General features: G+C 37.8%; 1 protein-coding gene across 1 annotated transcript in view; it reads right to left on the reverse strand.

Moving 5' to 3' along the window:
* LOC125233229 (RNA polymerase II degradation factor 1-like) overlaps positions 1–13,323 on the reverse strand; it is a 36,745-nt gene extending 23,422 nt beyond the window's left edge. Inside the window, exon 1 of the mRNA XM_048139345.1 lies at positions 13,136–13,323. The gene's annotated coding sequence lies outside the window, so the exon portion shown is untranslated. The remainder of the gene's footprint in view (positions 1–13,135) is intronic.
* Between the last annotated feature and the right edge of the window lie 3,099 nt (positions 13,324–16,422).

Consider the following 16,422-nt stretch of genomic DNA (forward strand, 5'->3'; position numbering starts at 1 on the left):
TCTGAAAAATCGGGAGGTGTACATCAAGAAGCCACATACTTAAGAGTCTATTTTTGAGTTATTTGAATGAAATATAAGAGGTACTCGCAACGGATGTTGTCTTTGCCCATATTACAGGACACACACAGAAACCCTACAGTATGTAAGAGTTATTAGAAAGTTTGTGGAAACTAAAAGGAGCTGGGGTATTAGGTCAAAGCGATGGGATACTGAACTAAACGAGAACTGGGCTAAAGTGCCTAATGAAGCTAAATAAAGGCCTCAAAATTTAGACTAATGACGGTAGTGAGTTATATAGCAAAGTCCGTATTTACTATAACTCAGGTTAGAAACCTGGTGCCATAGCCGAATGGCATTTCTGCGACGCGAAACGAAAACGAAACGCCGCGAAAGGTAGTCTGGCTCTGTCGCGCCAATACGCAAGAACGATAGAGATAGATATTTATTTATTTATTTATTTATTTAACCTTTATTGCACAACATAAAGTACAAATGGCGAACTTAATGCCTTAAGGCATTCTCTACCAGTCAACCATTGGACCAAACAGAAACTTACAATTGGTGCGGAAAATAAAACAGAAATTTAAATAGATATAAGTCACTATCTAAATACTACGAGCATTTCCTTTTGTGAGCGTTTGTGCCATTCTGCTACGTACCCTATAAAGACACTTTCACTGCCACGTCAAGGAAGCTTAATCTGTAAGTTCGCACCACTTGTGTCACATGAAGTCATAGAGTATATTGTATAGTTATCAGTCAAGATTTTCGAATGCAGCGCCATCTATTAGTAAGTACGACAACTTTCCATGCTTAAAGGTTCCTTTTGACACATAAAGCATGTGGACCCTTTAAACATGGAACGCCACATATTTATGGCAGGATTTTTAAATACATTTATCAACCAGTTACATTAGATAACGATTTCTACACGGTCTTATTTGCCAGAAAATATGACAATAATAAAATTTACAATTTAATCACACATACTTAACCATGGAATGTCATTCGCTAGTTTGGTACAGCGACATCTAGCGAAAAATTTGGACATCAAAAATACTTATACATTTTACGACAACAAGTCGTTAGCCAGTTTGCGGGGGTAACAGTGACATCGAGCGAACAACTTGCACTACGGCATATAATTGTTTTTCACGCCCTCTATCGTTGAGTTTCCTAAACATATCCTAAGTACATCGGATTTACTATTTCCTTTGACTGAAAACACCGTGAAGCCAGTTAAACTTTCAATCTTAAGTCATCATACTTTTTTTTTAATTAGCCTAAAATGGTGTCCCACTGCTGGGCAAAGGCCTCCTCTTCCATTCTCCACTGCTCACGGTTTGATGCCCGCTCTTACCAGTCCCTGCAAAATACGTCGAAGTCGTCCCGCCATCTCTTCTTTGGTCGTCCTCTGCCCCGGCTAATTTGTGGTAACCACTCAGTCGTTACTTTGGCCCACCGTTCCGGGTGCATCCGGCAAACATGCATAAAAGTGACAAATAGATGACAATAATAGATGATGCTAATAGTCACACTTTTGATAATGACTTAAAATTGAAAGTGGCCCTTTAGGCGGGGCAAGACAGGTTCGTATTAATCCAGTTGAGTTTTAGGCCAAAATCTGAGAAAATATGTTTCTAATGTTGCCAGTTTCTATTTAATTCTGATTCTGAGTAAGTTCGATAATATATAGGGCATTTTATTAGTTATCCAAGTTCCTAAGATGTCAGGTTATTAAGATCTCAAATTCCTAGCTCTTCATATTCTCATAATGCCGGATTCTGAGTAGGTCAGAAAATCACATAACCAGAATTTTAGTATGTGCAATTCCGAGTACGACCGATTCGATGTCGATTGGATTCTGTTTACTCTTTATTCTGAGAAGGTCAGGTAATATGTCAGTCATTTTTTGGGTACGTCAGGCGAATGTACAGTCAAAGGAAAAATAAAATATTAGTTATATTAATAAAAAAATATATATTTATTACAATACAATTACAGTTAGCGATCGAGCGCGCAAGCGGCCGGTTATGTGTTATTGTTAACCTGCTTGTTAAACTGCATAATTTATCTGCGCTATTGAAATCTGAACCCTATTAACGAGTTGTTACGGTCGTGTTTTCAATATGTCATCGTGTAATAAATGTGGTGACAATTTTATTGGTGATGGTGAAGTGCCGTGCTCCTTTTGCGGAGGTCACTATCACTATAGGTGTTCTGGACTGCAGGAAAACACTTACAAGAAGATGACAGCGGAAAAAAAATCGAATTGGAAGTGTATCCCTTGCCGGCAGTCGGAAAACAATGAGTCACTATCTGAACTCTTGAAGGAATTCAAAGGTTTTAAGGTGCAATTGCAAAACATGCAGAGTGGTCTTGACCAAGCAAATGCGGGAATTGCTAATCTCGAGGGGAAGTTCGCCTTAATCGAGGATCGCCTCGAGAATTTCGATGTTCGGCTTACCCTCACGGAGGATAAAGTTGACCGACTCCCAGGGATTGAGGAAAATCTCAAGCAGCTTCAGACTGAGTTTGCTACATTGAAAGCCAATGAAAACGATAGAGATCAGTTTTGCCGGCTCAACAATGTCGAAATTAGTGGTGTTCCCCAAAAAGACAGCGAAAATTTAGTGTCAATCCTAAATGCTATATGTGTTAAGGTTGGTTTTGGCCTGCTCGATACTGATGTCGATTCTATACATCGCGTACGTCGATTCCCGGTTTCTGTGAGTAACGGTAACCGCGCGGACCCCAGGCCCCCGGCGATCGTCGTGCGTTTCTGCCAGCGTCGCCGCAAGGACGAGCTGGTGACGGCGGCGCGCGCGCGCGCGGCCTGACCAGCGCGGATGCCGGTCTCCCGGGCCCGGCGGTGCCTATCTACGTGAACGAGCATCTCACGGCTGTAAACAAGGTGCTACTTAGGCGGGCTCGTGACAGGAAAGCAGAGTTGAATTTCAATTACCTTTGGGTTAAGCAGTGCAAAATATACATGCGAAAGAGTGACAGTTCTAAGGTGTATGTCATAACGAACGAAGCCGACCTTAAGAAATTAAAATGACTGTTTAATTTTATCAAGTGGTTTAACTTAACTTTTAGGTATTTAAAGAGGATGTCGATAAGCACTTTTCATAAAATTAATTACGCAACTAGTGTACTAAACAATTATATTCAATATAAACCCTATGGTTACGAAACTAGTTTTCCAATTTACGGGATCTCATCTATAGTTTTATTGTTACTGACTCGCCTGAATAAAAGTTACAACATATTTTTTCTTAATTATTATAAATTCTTAATTCAACTAAAATAGAACATAATATCTCAATCTATTATCAGAACGTAAGGGGATTGCGGACCAAGTCTCACTCATTTTTATCTAGTGTCATTAATTCGAACTATGACCTCATTTGTTTATCTGAAACATGGCTGAACCCTGACTTTTATAGTAGTGAGTATTTTGATAGCAGGTATGAAGTGTATAGACGTGATAGAACAGGGCGTACAGCGCAGCGCGGCGGGGGCGTGCTGGTGGCAGCGCGGCGCGGGCTGAGTGTGTCGCGCCGGGACGAGTGGTGTGCGTCGCCGCGGCACGAGGAGCTGTGGCTCACCGTGGAGCCGCGGGCCTGCGCCGGCGCCGCGCCCCGCTCTCCGCGCGCCTCGCCCCGCCATCGCCAACCGGCCGGCCGGCTGCCACTGTTGCACATCGCTTGTGTTTATTTCCCGCATAATGATAATCACATCAATTCTCTGCGTTGTTTTTTTGATAATGCCGCTAATTTAATTAACACTTATCCGGATGACATTTTCGTTCTTGTAGGTGATTTTAACGTTTCATATGCCTCTTGGTCCTTGTGCGCCGATTCACATCGCCTCAATATTGAAACGTGTGAAGATCCAACTGCCACAGTTCTCTCCGATTTTATAGCTCTGACTTGTGTAGGTCAATTTAACACTTGTTTTAATATAAATGGACGTGTATTGGACCTGGTGATGGCCAATGTTGGTTGCACTGTCGGCGCCTGCTTGTCACCACTTACGCCGGAGGACCCTCAACACAAAGCATTAAATATTTCACTGGCCCTAAACTTGACTAGTTTTTTACCATGCTTAGCGCCTAATCAGTGTTCTAGACCGATTTTTTACCGCGGTAATTATGACCTTATTCGCAAGGATCTGTCGGAGACTGATTGGTCGCATTTGAATAATATGAATGTTGAGGATTCTGTTACGTATTTGTATTCGGTACTTAGAACATTTATTTTGAAACATATTCCTCATAAAACCGTTAATAATAATACTGGATACCCTCCTTGGTTTTCTCGTTCGCTAATAAGACTTCGCAGGCAGAAGCTGTCAGTCCATAAAAGATGGAAAAAGTATGGCAACCCTCTTGATAGGGCAGAATTTGAATTATTAAGAAAAAGGGAACACAAACTATTTACCGAATGTTATAACAAATTTATTTCATTAGCTGAAGATCGAATACACAGTGATCCTACTTACTTTTGGTCGTTTATGAAGTCAAAATTTCCTAGTAACTGTGTACCCGACCAAATGTCCTATCTTGGGGAAATTTCGAAAGATGGACCGACTATTAGCAACTTTTTTAATAATTATTTTAATTCTGTTTTTGTTCCTGGCTCTTCTGTGTTCCCTGATTATTTACATGTGGCTAATGAGTCCCCTATTGATATTAGTACTGTCGATATTTCGGAGGAGTGCGTCTTCAAGTTTCTGGAGAGAGTAGATATTAGGAAGGGTAGCGGTGCGGACTTAATTCACCCCCTGTTTATTAAAATGTGCGCTCGTGAATTGGCAGTACCTTTAACCCAAATTTTTATTAAGTCTTTAGCCCATGGTCACTTTCCTTCTAGTTGGAAAAAGGCCTTGATAACGCCTATTTACAAAAGTGGCGATGCGCACCTAGTAACTAATTATAGGCCCATTAGTAAACTGAACATATTTGCTAAAATCTTTGAAAAGATCATATACAACAAAATTACTTCCACTTTCTCTCAACACATTGCGCTAAGTCAACACGGTTTTTGTCAGGGTCGGAGCGTAGATACTAATCTCCTGACATTTACCGATTTTATCATTAACAAAATATCTTCTGGAGATCAGGTGGACGTCGTGTATACCGATTTTTCTAAATGTTTTGACAAAATAAATCACAATCATTTGCTTAGAAAACTCTTTGAGCTCGGTATACACGGCGACCTCCTCAGATGGATAAAGTCCTATCTATGCAATCGTAGCCAAGCAGTTGCTTTAAAGGGTTTTACCTCATGCTTCCTTCCTATATCTTCCGGAGTGCCTCAGGGGTCTCATCTAGGTCCACTATTTTTTATCTTATATGTTAATGACATGGCAACCTGTTTCCGGAACTCTGAACATCTCGTCTACGCTGACGATACTAAAATATACAAAACTGTATCCTCGGAGGCAGATTGCCATGCATTACAGCACGATCTCGATAACTTTTCCCGTTATTGTTCTGAAAATCATCTTTTTTTAAATACTGAAAAATGTTACGTAATAAGCTTTAATCGTAAACACGATCCTCTCATTTTTAATTATACGTTTTCAGGGAATAATATAACTCGGGTATCCTCAGTCAGAGATTTGGGTGTTACTCTGGATTCACAATTAAATTACAATTTACATATTGATAATATCTGTAATCGAGCGTATAAAAGATTAGGTATGATTCTTAGGATTGGCCAGCCCTTCAGGCGGCCCAACACTTATAAACTATTATTTTTTTCGTTTGTTAGGAGCATTTTGGAGTTTGGTTGCGTTGTCTGGACGCCGCAGTACCAGGTCCATATTGATCGACTGGAAAGGATCCAAAATATTTTTCTCAAGTCTCTGTGTTACAGAACTGGTAATTATTTCGAACGAACTTCGTCTGCTGCAAAGCATTTTTGTGTCCCTTCCCTTAGTAGTCGTAGGCATTATTTAGATGCAATGATTTTATTTAAAATTCTTAAAGGCGTGATAAAGTGTCCGAACCTTTTAGACTTAATTACCTTCAGTTGTCCGCGACACCCCCTACGTCCTAGATCTCTATTTCATATTAGTTTTGCTCGTAAAAATTACTCAAAGCACACTTTTTTCAGACGAGTCCCTAGTTATTATAATAAGTATCTATTTGACATTGATCCTTTTAACACTTCTTTGTGTAGTTTGAAAGTTTTACTCAAGCGAAAAGTGTTTTAGATTTAGACTTAACACTAGTATTACAAATAAAAAACCTAAGTGTACATTTTTGTTCGGTTTAATTATGAGTAACTAATATTTACCTCCTCTAACTAAATTAATTATAATTGTATCCGATCGTAGTAAAGAAAATGTATTTAGTCTAATGACTGTAAAACTTCTTAAGTATTAGCTACTGTTCATGATTTCTTTTGCTTACCTATTAGCTTACATACCTAATTTTGTTAGTATGTTAACAATCTTTATATTCAGTAATGAACCTCCAGGTCTTTTTTTATCCAAATTACTTAGTACCTACATTGTAGTACACCAACTCATTTGTTTATGTGACTGTTTGTGTTCTAAATAAATTAAAAAAAAAAAAAAAAAAAAAAAAAATATTTTTCAGGCAGGTATCTAATAAAAAAACGTAATATACCACTTGTTTTCAGTAGCTTAGAACTTAGAAACATTTTTAACTTAACCAAAGTAAGCAGGTCCTCTTAAAATTCAACCTTTACTTCGAACGCGTTAGATATCTATAACTTATAAATTAAACGCCATCCGATAATAATCATTCGAAATATTTCAGAATCACTTGAACAATCACTGGAAAATTCACTCTCGGAACTCGCACTGCTAGACTCATTTTTGTTATCGCCAAATAATTCTCTCTTTACATGTCTTTCATAGCTCGCCGCTTTTTAGGGTTCCGTAGTCTACCAGGAACCCTTATAGTTTCGCCATGTCTGTCTGTCCGTCCGTCCGTCCGTCCGTCCGTCCGTCCGTCCGTCCGTCCGTCCGTCCGTCCGTCCGTCCGTCCGTCCGTCCGCGGATAATCTCAGTAACCGTTAGCACTAGAAAACTGAAATTTGGTACCAATAATGTATATCAATCACGCCAACAAAGTGCAAAAATAAAATATGGAAAAAAATGTTTTATTAGGGTACCCCCTCTAAATGTAAAGTGGGGGCTGATATTTTTTTTTTCATTTCAACCCCAACGTGTGATATATTGTTGGATAGGTATTTAAAAATGAATAAGGGTTTACTAATATTGTTTTTTGATAATGTTAATATTTTCGGAAATAATCGCTCCTAAAGGAAAAAAAAGTCCGTCCCCCCCCCCCTCTAACTTTTTAACCATATGTTTAAAAAATATGAAAAAATCACAGAAATAGACCTTTATAAAGACTTTCTAGGAAAATTGTTTTTAACTTGATAGGTTTAGTAGTTTTTGAGAAAAATACGGAAAACTACGGAACCCTACACTGAGCGTGACCCGACACGCTCTTGGCCGGTTTTTTTGAGAAAATCTACGAACCCGATAGTTTTTTGCTTCACGTCTGTGAGTAGATTTCGCACGTGCTTATCATATTTGAGGTCAATTTTTCTAGATTTTTAACCGTCGCTCATATCTCTCAAGAAGGACGGTTATCAAGTCGTCTGTATGTTTTTTTATTTTTATTTTTTATGTTTGTTCCTCGATATCTCCGTCGTTACTGGACCGATTTTGAATTATTTTTTTTTATTGAATGTATATGTATACAGATTGGTCCCATTTTTCTCAGAACCCAGTTCTGATGATGGGATCCTGGAGAAATTGAGGGAACTCCTCGAATCTGAATGTTTGGTTGTAAAGAAAAGGTAGCACAAAGTTTGAGTCTATACAGCCTATTTTCAAGGAGTCCTTAAATCAATATATAGTCCTTAGAAGATCTTAAAGATTTGCACCATTCGATCCTACTGCCTACCTTTTCCTCCAAAAAAGACTCCTTATATGCCTGAAAAAAGCTGGCTTTGGGTACTTCTTATTTTTTTGAACCCCCACTTTCCTAAAATGGAGGATGGAATTTTAATTCCAAATATCTCTTTTTATTTTCGAATTTAACGCAAGTGCAGCCGCGGGCAAAAGCTAGTCTAAAAATTAAATAAATGTTGAGTAATTTGGCTGGCAATACAAAAATTATGAAATGGTCCACGATGACTGTAGGTACAATTATATATTTTTTTTAATTCATCATAAGTGGGTATAAGATAATTATGAACTATATTCTATATACAAAAGTGATCTTTAATGTCTGTATTGTATTGTAAGTCATATAAAATATCTATTCATTACTTTATCATATTTAATCTTAAAGTGGCCAGTATTTCAGATATCTGCTGATTGTACCTGGCCTTTTCGAAATGAAATATACGTAAAATCTGACCTAATAAGAAAGCGTTATTTCCAGAATTCATCATTAAAAGAATCTGCTTAATATCTTAATCGAATCGTTGCTAATCGGATGAGATAAGAAACTGCACAAATCCGATCCCAACTTATTACCAATCAGACGTATTACTGTCATGTCACGGGACCATATACGAATCTGACCTACTCAGAAATTGTTTTAAAAAGAAAGTGACTGCCATATCATAAGTCGTATGTCGATATTGTTTTATTTAGAAAGATACCTATGGCGAATATGGCCTCTACAGAATCGGACTTACTCGGATTCGGGCCCAAAAACGAAACTGTCTCAATACGAATCTGCCCTGGCCCGCCTAAAGGAAAATGTGTGAAAAAATGGTAACGGAATGGGACAAAAACCTTGGGACACTTTTTTTCTCCTATTAGAATTGAAAGAGCTCGCGATTCTGAGTGGAAACCACATAAAAAATTCCAAATCCAAAAAAAAAGTGGGGTGGACAACTTTGAAAAAAATGGCCCACATTTACCTTATATTTTCACTCAGGGTACCAACGTAGCCGAATGCGCAAAAGATTACAATAATATCGTTATCGTATATATGTCTTCCGTGTTGGCGCGACAGAGCCAGACTGAGTTTTGAGCGGCGCCTAGCGTCAAAGATTAATTGCCATTTCAGCTGGGCCGGCTGGAGACGATAATGAGTTAATGTTTGATCTAGGTGTCCCATTCGTTGATAATGACTGAAATTGAAAGTGGCATCTACTGGGGCACTGTCCAACACTGATACACCTTTCAAAGGAAAGAGTTTAGTGAAAAACCTGTAAATAGTGAGTATACCTACACTTTCACTGCCACGTCAAGGAGGCGTCCACTCCACGCACCTTTAAGTTCATTAACTCTTGGCAGGTTCACGCCACCTGTGTCACGTGGTTGGCGGCGTGCCAGCTCTGATAATAATATCATAGGTGATAACTCAATGAATGGGACACTACAATACGTGTGTATTGGATAAAGGGTTACGGCAAACCTGTTTAAATTAAATGAAAATAAAATGAAATGAAATTAATTGTATTACGGAAATACATTCCACTACTTACATAATAAATACCGTGTGTTACCAAGTGAGTTTTTTTAAGGAACCTAATCTTACACAGGTATTCAACTTAACCATGCCCTTAATTTTATTAATAATTTTAAAAAAAAATCCCCGACGCAAAAACGACGGGGTGTTATAAGTTTGACGTGTCTATCTGTCTGTCTGTTTGTCTGTGTGTGTGTCTGTCTGTGGCATCGTAACTCCCGAACGGATGAACCGATTTAGATTTTTTTTGTCTGAAAGCTGAGTTAGTCGGGAGTGTTCTTAGCCATGTTTCATGAAAATCGGTGTACTATGTCGCGGTCGGGGTTTTTTCAAAATTTTAATTTGGACATTATTAACTTTCTATCAAAAATTGTATTGCCCGCAATGTACAGCACACCATACTTTGAGGACTTCAAGTGAGTGCAATGACAGCTCATAAGTATGAGCGATGTGAGTAATGACAATCAAAAAGTGTACGCATTACATTGAATGTTGGGAGTTAATTGAAATAACTATGATTTGCTGATATCCGCAAACGATTGCTAATTGACTGTATTATTATTGGTTTTAATAAATGCCCGGGTGGTGGTAACACACTGTATATTAAAATTGAAATCAACATAAATTGAAATAAAAATAGTAGGTCCGGGTTTTCGGGTCATTCCGATCATCCGATCCTGATCCCACAGACCTGTGGTATGCCCCCAGCGCCGTCCTGGCGTCCCACCCTTTGACCGCTGACGGTAGCGTGATGTAGGCGAAGATTGCCTTTCTCGCTTTTAAATAAGCTTGCAAATATATAATGTGAAGCCTGTAGAACTTAGGCTAAGTGTACAGGCTTCTTCCGACTTTGAACCTACAAAGTTCGTAAGTAAATTGCTAATATGGTCTCAGCTTATTTAATTTCATAAATAAAATCGAATTGGTAATCAAATATATACCAGTAAAACTTAGTATCTTACTAAGAGCTTTTTATATTAAAGTCTGGCCATGAATGTCATATTTCCATGAAAATGTAACGAATGACAATGGATAGGATACTTGTTTTAGGTAAGTATGTATACAAATCACAGCAGAAGTTAAGTACTTAGGTGAGGATATAACCATAACAATAAGAAAGGTACAATTTTTGCAATTTGTTCCTTCCGTTTTGTCGTAAAGTCAAACTATACCTATAGTCAATGTTGTATAAAAAGGCTTATTCGACTTTTATTTTTCCAATTTTTTCGTTTTTATGACTACAATAAAGATCGTGATAATTGAAGACCTTCATTTAGAACAATTCAGGTCTAAAATCACGTAGGGCATAAGCGCAAATACAAAATACAAAAAGAAATGTGTGTCTAAAAATGTATATGCACATTTCTGACCGCAAACTGTAGGTACAAAAAATTTATCTATTTTAGAAAAGTTAGTATATTAAATATTTTAGGATTCTTTTGGTGAGTTGTTTCATCCGCTACTATTGATGCTGACTGTACCATGAGACTGTTTCGTTCGATTCCCTGTAATTTCCACAGCTCGCTTCGATAAAGGCCGCGTTTTCCGCACTGACGCCACCGCAACACGACTGGAGTTTGAATGAGAAATATCCAATATCCATCAAATATGAAGCATTAGCCTAATCACGTATTTGAGTCATTTCCAATCACATGCGAATGCGACATATTAATGTTGCCATTTCGCGCACCTTTCCGTTCACTATCATTTCAATAAATCCTTCTGTCTAATTTCACAACTGTCTACTGCCTGCTGTAAACAAAGAGTCCTGCCGTTGTGGTCGTTTCGTTTCTTCGTTTTTCTTTTCAATTGATATTTTCTCATAACTGAGATTCCTCAGGCTGCGTTTTGTCCGCAAAGCCTTCGGCTCCTCAATACTGCGTGAAATATAAGAAATGGGTAGTTACTCTTACTGTGCTGATTACTATTACGTAAGTTTTTGTTAATTAGTACCTACATATAGCTTGTATCATGGTGTACGCTAAATAATTTTAATTGCCTACACTATCATCAATATCCATTATTTTACTTTTGATGTCATAAATTTTTGATTATTAATTTCTCGTATGCCGCTAATAACGCTAAGCGTTTGGTTTGTTATAACTACGAGTATCATTACTGTTTTTTTTTATAAAGAATTATCCCTGAAAAACCATAGTATACTTCACGAAGAGATGGCGCTAGGTTACTTTTGCTGCTTTAGAGTTATATGAAAACACACGGGACCCTCGGTGGGCGAGTAGGTTTACATTGATTCACGGTATTGCCAAATTAATATAGTACAGGCTCTTTTCAATAGATTAACCTTACATATCATACATAATACAATCTACAACAAAGTATATGACTTATGAGTTATGTGCGTTACGCAAAATTCAAAGCTCGTTTGGCCGTAACATCTGCAAATTATTAGCCGCTGGTAGCAAAAGTCGGGTTCTATCAACATTAGCATTAACTCAGACTGCTTTTAGACTAAACATACAAAGTAGAAACATTCATTTTGCGTTGAGAAGCGCGCATTATGAGAGTATTTGTCTCTCACTCTGCGTATTTTTATTTAAAAACTTAGCATGATATAAATTGTAGTTTTGTTGTATCTCTCTTTGCATTCGAGATTAATTTGAATGTCAAGATGAGGTCGCTTGAAATAGATTTGAAATTAAACCGACGTTGCAAAACAGCGTGTCATAGAAAGTTGCGGAACCGCCCACCCGCCCGAAATATCTTATAAAACCGAGAGGCCTTGGTTTCGAAATCGGTATTAATCATTCACTCAATTTATTGACATCAAAATCATTTCAAAAGTATTTTTTCTCGGACATTCATGGCGACATTTTTACATTTTGTCATTGCAAATGCCACCGTTAAATACGGCTCTATAAATTTTCGAAGAAAATGACATAAACAGTTTGTAGGTATTGCGTTGTTGGCTAGATATTGTAGAATTGCATTATGTTGGAAGATTTAGAAAATGACAGTATATATAGGTATTGGCTTTATGGACTTGGTATAAATACAACCACCAAGGACAGTGTTCTTCTCGGGATTTCACGACCAATGATATATGTATTTGCATCGGTGTCTTATTATATTTTTTTTATGTTATATTATCACTGTCTACATTATATCTTTTTTTAAATAATATATCTGAAAATCATTGATTCCGTGCACCCGAAACTTTGTTTACAGTTTCATGAGATCAAATTGAAAACGAGATCAAGAACATTTATTTTGGGCGCCGTAAACAGAATTACAAAATATGTATATTTAAAGAATTTCTCGATAAGACGCATAAAATTTCATTAAAGCTTTTTTAAATTGATTCCGTTCACTTCAGAATTAAGTAATAAAAATAAAATTGTTTTTAAAAGGTAAAGTCGAGATCGCTCTTGATCCACGAAACTCGTATTTCGTGCAAAAAAAGATAAATAGAGAAGAATGAGGGCCGCTTTGAAAACTTTAGATACATTTATTAAGATGTGAAATAAAAAAATCGTGATTTATCGTTGCACCAAAGGAAGCTAGGGTTAGTCGATAAGAGCGGGTAGATATAGTGAGATGGGGCGGCTGCCAGGCGGCGTGAGCTCAGGGCGATGACTGATAAGCGTAGGTATAATGGTGATAATGACATTGTTGGTAGCACAGGTAACAGACCTCACAGTCGGCAGCAGCTGCGCGCACGCTCGCACGCTCGTCTCGCGGTTCCACTGGTACCACTTCTGCGCAGTTCTACTAAACGCCAACGGACGCTATTTTTAAATTCGCTTATAATTTTATTGTTTGGACGAAATTCTAGAGACGAGAAGTGCGCGCGCCGGTCGCTTCACAAATGCCGACTGCCAATAGTACCGCGTTCGCGGCCGTTCGGACCTCAGCCAGGGCCGTCTTCCTGGCTAGAACTCACTGGTTCTCCAGAAATTTACCTTCATTTTTCCAGACAGAAGCTCAAGTTCATAACTAGTAGATGCTTAGGCCAAGAACATATTTACAATAGAATATGGCCATATAAATATTATTCTACGCAAAACAATATTCGTATCAAGTAAACAGCAGAATATGTAGGTTCTAAAATGATATTTCAACAGTTTAGTCTCACAAATTCACATTAATAATGGCAATAATCTTGTGTAACAGACTGTTTTTCAATTCTAAAACTTAGATTGAAGTGAATATCATACCTTCGATTAAAATCAATCACAAACTACTTGTCAATGTCCCTCTATCGAATTAATCTTCGTCCAAGTCTAGAATTTGAATTAAAAATTCTTGGTGCTTAATGACCTTTCAAGTGCAAGAACTTAGAGGGTTCGCATCGAGCGGGTCATTTTTCACCCCTTCCGCCAATATGTCTGCACTCTGCAGACTTTTTAGTCAAGGTGAACCCGTTATTATTTGCAACTACCTAATTATGTCACCCGTTGACCACGAACGCTGTAAAGGGTTCGAAACGTCGCGATGTATTACAAATTCTTTGTACGCGATATAATCCGTTTTCACAGTTTTATTTCTTGGATATTTTTGTTTAGGTCAGACTTATAATTAATATTGTATTTGTTCATGAATTTATTAAAAATAAAAATCTTGATATTTAATAAGACACATTTTAAAATTGACTAATCACTTCAGTACTGGTAGGTTAGGTTAGACATATACATATTATGTGGTTTAATGTATACCTACCTATATTTGTAACAGCATAAAACAATATAACGTAATGTTTACTATACAGTGTCAGTAGCCAAACAGAGAAATAAATTCTTGGCCTTAGTAAGAGCGTTACAACTTACAACTATTAAATTAATACAATACATTGTCGGTCGCGGATATTTGCGGTAATACCATGTATAAACATGTTAGTATGGACCGTTATTTACTCAAGGAAATGTGTAAAGTACGGTTTAAAAATAACTTTCCTAGAAACTCAACCAGACTTTGTAAATATGTACTATTATTTACGCTGCATTACAATGTTACACAAGTAACAAATATTACTGTGTACTTGGAACTTATTTTTATAATAAACCAATACCTACATCCCGCCGTTTCTTCATCTATTGGCTTCGTGCGAAGTGCATGGAGGGGGTAAGCAAAGCGATCGCAGTGCTTGCGGTGGTCAAAATCGACACTAAAAATGGGTTGTCAAAATTGTCACAGTCATCAAAACTCATACAATATAATACAATGTGTAATGTTTGAAATGGGGCACCAATGTTGTTTCGTTGTTTATTGTAAAAAGAATAGCATAAATAGTCGGCGCATGTTGTATGCGTTTCCTAGAGCACACTTGCAATTGGATCAAAGAAATATGGATAGCTGCCGTGAAAAGAAAACGTAAGTAAGTGATACTTATAACCCCAAATAGCGATGTCAAAACAAAACATTAGAATAATTATATTTACGCTTTGTTTACCTAATATTGTCCATTACGCTGTTAGTATTTTTCTTACCGTAAAAGTTTATGCTCAAAGATCCAGGCCTGGCCTGAAAATAGGCCCGCGTCGGAATTTTCTGCGGCCGCGGACATGAATAGGTACATACGTTTAGACTTGTTTAATATAGGCTTAACGGGACGGATGTTTGGCGGATACCATATCACACGCTCGTAGAACTTCTACCATTACTCCTATGTTCTTCAACATTCCTTATATGCCCTGCCAGCACCAATTTATTGCCTTTTTCAATGGTCGAGGGTTGGATGTTTATACCGTGAGTAATGCTTTGAAAACTGATTTTTATTATTATATGCATGTCTTTATAATCTATCTATCTAAATTACACTTGAAATAGTAACTCTCTCTTATCTATTTATATAGAATTAACGAAAAATCGTTAAAATATATGTTTGTTTACTTGTCATTTTTTGACATTTTCCATCACTTCAAGTGCACATGGTAGGTGGCGAAATGGTCGTGCACGTAGCCAATACTTTACTTTGTACCTCATTAACAATTCTAAACTACGCTACCCTCTTTGAATTGTATACTTTGACGATCGGTCTTACGTAGCGCGTTGTGACCCTGCCTGCTTAAGCCACGGTTCTGGAGGTACATAGGTTCGAATCCCGGTAAGAGCATTTATTTATGTCATGAGCACAGATATTTGTTCCCGTTTTGGGAGCCTTCTATGTTATTTCGTTATCTTATTAATATTATTGCTGGAAGGAGGAAGCGGGAGAGAAAAGCCGAAGAAAATGTGGGTGAACTGTGTGAGAGATGATATCAAACGAATGCAAGGGACGTCGATAGAAAGGTATGGTATGGGGGAAAAAGACATGCTGCGCCGACTCCAAGTAATTGGGATCCGGCAAGCGTATTTTATTTTATTTTGTTTTTATTTCTTTGAAAAACAACAGAAGTATGTAACAGGATAATACAGATTACATTAGTAACAATACATCGAAATTTGAATAGAATAGAAAAAAAAACTTTATTCAGGACGCTTAAACAATATAAATTACAAAAACATGTCACAAAAATTTAATTAAAATGTCACTGAAAAGGTTTCCTTCTTCTTCTTCGTCTAAACCTCATGACTGAGGGTCGTGACCACCATAAGTCGCTGTACGTTGCAGTGCTCTCCACTCAGGCCGATCTTTTGCCTTCCTAAAGGATCCCTGGAGCCCAACGCGCGTGACCTTCTTTATTGTGTTGAACCAGCGCGTGGGTAATCCGGCTCTTTTACGATGGCCCTCCACTGGTCCGACGATCAACGCCTTCTCAAGGCCAAATGGCCAAAGAAGCCTATAATTCTCTCCCGGCAGATAGCAGCAGGCAGATAGTCTTGACATTAAGCTCTTGTAGAATAGATACATTAGTGCGACGTGCTGTCCAAGAAATTCCCAACATTTTACGCCAACACCACATTTCGAACGCATCTATCCTGGCCACCGTTTGCTCTTTTAATGTCCAAGTTTCCGCTGCATAGAGAAAGATGGAGAAAAC

The sequence above is a fragment of the Leguminivora glycinivorella genome, chromosome 1 (assembly GCF_023078275.1).
Source record: "Leguminivora glycinivorella isolate SPB_JAAS2020 chromosome 1, LegGlyc_1.1, whole genome shotgun sequence".
NCBI classification, from domain to species: Eukaryota; Metazoa; Arthropoda; class Insecta; order Lepidoptera; family Tortricidae; genus Leguminivora; species Leguminivora glycinivorella.